General features: G+C 37.3%; 1 pseudogene; it reads left to right on the top strand.

The window, feature by feature from the left end:
* Window positions 1-5,000, top strand: part of LOC137652351 (discoidin domain-containing receptor 2-like) — a 185,259-nt pseudogene that overhangs the window by 178,642 nt on the left and 1,617 nt on the right.

Below are 5,000 nucleotides of genomic sequence, written 5' to 3'. Positions count from 1 at the left end.
TTTTCCTCCTCCCTTTCTCTCTATCTCTCATGAACAAGTCAAAAGCTCTCTCTCTCTCTCTCTCTCTCTCTCTCTCTCTCTCTCTCTCTCTCTCTCTCTCCTCTCTCTCGAGTTACAACCCTTTTTCCTCCTGCCTTTCTATCTCTCATGAACAAGTCAAAAGCTCTCTCTCTCTCTCTCTCTCTCTCTCTCTCTCTCTCTAGTTACAACCCTTTTTCCTCCTGCCTTTCTATCTCTCATGAACAAGTCAAAAGCTCTCTCTCTCTCTCTCTCTCTCTCTCTCTCTCTCTCTCTCTCTCTCTCTCTCTCTCAATATACCAAACCTTGAGAAAAAATCCTTCGTGTTAAAGGAGTGGTTATTGCTCAGCGGCCAATGAATTGTCAATAAAATTAATACACGAAACAAATCTAGCATTTCAAACATCAATTTTGTATCTGGCTATGAATTCACAGTTTTAGAAAGAGTAAAGTACGTTAGCGTCTAAAATACTAAGATAATTGCATGAAGACGGGTAAATGGCAGTAATTATATGGTCTTTCCACCCAAAGAAACAATAGAAATATATAGAAAATAACGATGACGGTAAAAAGATAAAGCCTACTTTAGTCGCCTGGAAGTTATTAAAGGCTTGTCTGAGGTCCCTTATCCTGGTCTCTGACGTCTGCTGGTGACAAGGCATAATTGGTTAAGCACCTTTTATCTCCTTCTTTTATTCGCCCTTTTACGTGCAGCCTTGGATTGAAGCATTCTGGCCTCTTGTTTGTTGTTCATACAACCATGAAAGGAGTCAAATTTGCGGAGACTCCGAAGATAAGCAGATTAGCTCCTGTCCAAAGTTGGGGAAAGTTTGACTGAGAAAAATGCTCCAGCAACGTCCAGGGAACCATTTTACCTTCTTCTTCTTCTTTTTTTTTTTTTTTATCTCCGCTAAAGTTGTAGGATGGAGGTTATACATTCTCCTGTATCTGTCAGATTGTTCGTTTGTTCTCATATATCAAAAAGTCATGTATTCATTTCAGTGATATTTCCATAAGGAGACAATGAAGGGGCTATATTGATATCGCGATGAATCCTTTTTTTTTTTTTTTTTTTTTTTTTTCTTAGCAAGATATACTTAATAGTTTTTATTAATGTCCATTCTGATATAAAAATTAATCCATAAATAGCACTTAATGTTAAATAAATAGCTTCTAGTTTTTCTTCAAGATATCATATGGGCTTTAACAATAATTTTTAGAAGACGTTACAGAAAGATTATTAAAAGAAGGGATAGAATACATTTTGTTAATTGCATACACAAAACAGAAAATCAAGGATGGTAAAAATCAATAATGTTCGATGAGATTTTAAAACATGTATCTATAAGAATAGACATGATTTTTGAAAGATTTTCTGCGTAGCCCTATTCTGTGATAGGTATGTTTGTTTACTACTTTTCTGTGGACTAAGAATTATTTGAAATATGCATTTTCTTATTTAAGGCATAAGTTTATTTCCTGGTGCATATATTATAAATATTATTATTATTATTATTATTATTATTGTTATTATCGCTAAACTCAAACCCTAGTCGGAAAAGCAGGATGTTATAAGCCCAGGGGATCCAACAGGGAAAATAGACTGCATTCCATGCGCATTGGGAGTTTATGCACTAAAGCTAGTCATAAGGAAAAAGATAAGGGTCGTATCAACGGTTAGATTTACTGCATTCTAAAAAGCTTCTTATGGACACTTGCAACACGCCTTACAGAGGTTTTTTGAGTGTCAATAGAACACTAGGAGGTTCTAAAGCCATAGATAATAAAGTGCATATTTAATTGAAAATGTAGATATTAATTTTTTCAAGTTTCAAAATGTATATCGGATATTGAGAGCATCAAAATATTCAGTCGACCTTGACTCCCTATTGGTCTTTTAGTTGAAAGTACTTATCCTCGCGGGGCCAGCGACTGCGCAGTGATCTATATCCGAGCTCAGAACGAAATTGCCTTTGAAACATAAGATGCAAATGAGGCGATGCACATCGTTGCAGGGAATTGCAACTGAGTTGCCATCGCTGCCGGTAACGCTCTGATATGAATGAACGCGCGGGGTGGTCTGCCCAAACCGAAGATTAATCAGAGAGCTGTATCTAATCCCTTTAGCAGTTCATTTATTTTAGTCAATATTTTTCCTTTATTTTCACCGTGACTTGTTTCTATTTCTACTGTAAAAAAAAATAAATAAAAATGATGATTAGAGAGTACAATCGTTTTGCCTTTTAATCATGAGGGGTTTCTTTACTTGCATTCAACTTCAAAGTTCTCCTATAATAGTTTCTCATTTTGGTCATAATTCTGAGATATTCTTTTTATTTTTTTTTTTGAATTTGCATTAGTACTCTTTTAGAAGTTGTTTAAATTTGCTAATACGACAGCGTTTAATAGCCAATTTAAGCAGTCGAGTTTCCAGATGAACAAAATTAAATATGGACGAAATATTTTTTTCATATTTACGGAATACTTTACTTTTGAACTAATTGAAATTTTTATAGTTTAGAATATGTAAAATTGAAAGAATATCAATATATATAAAATCTTGAACTGTGACTAGGTGGAATATGTAATTCCAACAAAACAAAAACCTATTTGCAAAAAAACAAAAAAAACATGCTATCAATACAGCAACTATCCTATGATCTGGTCAGAGTATTGAGACTGGCCTCATCTGGTACATTTTTTGCGAGGTTTTTAATTGAAAAAAAATTGTACTTCTAACCTTAAATCAAATAATGAAAATTCAACACGCTCTCGATATTGAATTGCAGTTTTCTTTCATACCATGTAACCTTATTAACAATGCTGCCAAAAATAATTTCATGCCTTATTTCTTTAAATAATGTTTATTAGTAATGTTTCCTTTAAGAGTCATGCGCAACAGTATTCTAACAATGTTTTGTTTCTTTCCAACAGTTCCTTGTTCCTGTAATGCGACTGAGGACGAACCTTCTTTAGTCCCAATGATCGAAGAAGAAAACACTGCCAATCCAGATGTTAAAGATCTTACCCCAGTTGTTCCAGCTCATAGTACCTCAAGACTTTTAGTTGGGGTCCTAGCTACGTTGGGCGTCATATTTGGAGTAGTTCCTATAGTTCTGTGCGTTTTCTATTATCGTTACAGGCTTACAAAGACTAAGACCCCACCTTCAACACTAAATAGTATCGACGCCAAGAAAGTATCAATGAAAATGAGGGACTTCCAGATGAATATGAATTTGACTTCCACTTCAAATGGGTTTTCCAGATCTAAAGGAGACCTTTATGGTCATCTCCCTCTGGACGAGGAAGCAATGGCTATGTACCAGGAGCCATTCAAATCTCCTCTTCATAACCCGGGTTATTTTACAGTGGGACCCACCATGAAGCCTACAGAAATACCACTCAGTTGTTCCTTCCCTCTTGATACTGATGATTCTGTTGACTATGCTGTGCCTGATCTAACCCTGGCATCTCCAACGCCATTTCCAGATATGTTTTCATCTCCACCTCCACCGGTGCCTCTGACTCGCCCGCCACTAAAGTTACCAAACATCAGAACTCGCACAGATGTTCCACTATCAAAGCCCATTCCTGCAATGCCCCCTCCACCTGAGCAACAATATTTTGTTGCACCACAGCTTTGTCATGCATCAAACATTCAGGGAGTAACAGGATCAGTGATATATGCGGTTGCTGATGCTTCTAGCTCTAACACAGAGAAACCTGTGCCTGAAGTTGATGGTGCAAGCATAAAGGTCTTAGAAACTCTAGGTGAAGGACTTTTTGGTATTGTTCAGCTTTGTGAAATAGAAGATGGATATGGTGGTACAAAATTGGTGGCTATGAAAAGTCTCAAGGTTGGTACTGATGAAAACGCAAAGAAAGATTTCCATCAAGAAATTCGTTTACTGAGCCAGCTTGATGACCCTAATATTGTAAAACTTGTAGGAATGGTAACGCAGACAGAACCCTTGTGCGTCTTGCTAGAGTATATGAAATTTGGAGATTTATATCAGTTTCTACGGCGACACAACGGAGAGGGCACAGTTACTCCTATTAGTTTTACTGATCCAGAAGGAGAATTGGGACCAACTCTAAGTTATGGTGCTCTCATCTATATAGCATCCCAGATAGCTTCTGGGATGAAACATTTAGAGACTCTTAACCTTGTTCACAGGGATTTGGCTGCCAGGAACTGCCTTGTTGGAAGTGGGTTGACAATAAAAGTTTCAGACTTCAGCATGAGTCGTGCTCTTTACTCAAGTGATTATTATCGAATTGGTGAAGGAAGAGCTCTCCTGCCTATACGATGGATGGCGTGGGAGTCCATCCTTCATGGAAAATTTTCCACCAAGAGCGATATTTGGTCCTTTGGTGTTACCATGTGGGAAATCTTAACAATGGCTCGCCAGCAGCCATATGATGACCTAAGTGATGAAGGGGTGCTGGAGAATGTCTCTCATTGTTACCACGGGGATGAAACAAATATGATACTCTTACCCCATCCACCTTTGTGTCCCAGGGAAATGTATGACATGATGACAGCCTGCTGGAGACCCAACGAACGCGATAGACCTCCATTTTGGGAAATTCTCATGTTCCTTCAGAGGAAAAATTTGGGTTATACTTTGGACTACAAAGAGTAAAGTTTTCGTTTTGTGACTGGTTATCTGTGCCATATAGATCTCAGTGGGTTGTATATTTTTTACGTGAATAGTTTAATAGGACACGAACCATGGTGCATTTAAGTGTGATTTAGCGTGTTCAGATTTGAACGTAGTCAGTAGAGAGCTGTGGCATTTAAAATGAAACTGTAAGATGTAACTCAACCCTATGTGGATTGTGCTTGAACTACGATGGTGTCATTTGGTAGCTTTTATGATCTGAGATTTTCATGTAAAAGAAAGACAAAATAGTGTTTTTAAAAAATCTTGGTCATGAACTGAGTGCTAAGGTGTTGTATTAACTCTGGAAAAAATATC

The sequence above is a fragment of the Palaemon carinicauda genome, chromosome 13 (assembly GCF_036898095.1).
Source record: "Palaemon carinicauda isolate YSFRI2023 chromosome 13, ASM3689809v2, whole genome shotgun sequence".
NCBI classification, from domain to species: domain Eukaryota; kingdom Metazoa; phylum Arthropoda; class Malacostraca; order Decapoda; family Palaemonidae; genus Palaemon; species Palaemon carinicauda.
Note: the sequence above shows the minus strand (reverse complement) of the source record. Positions and strands in the feature narration are given on the sequence as shown.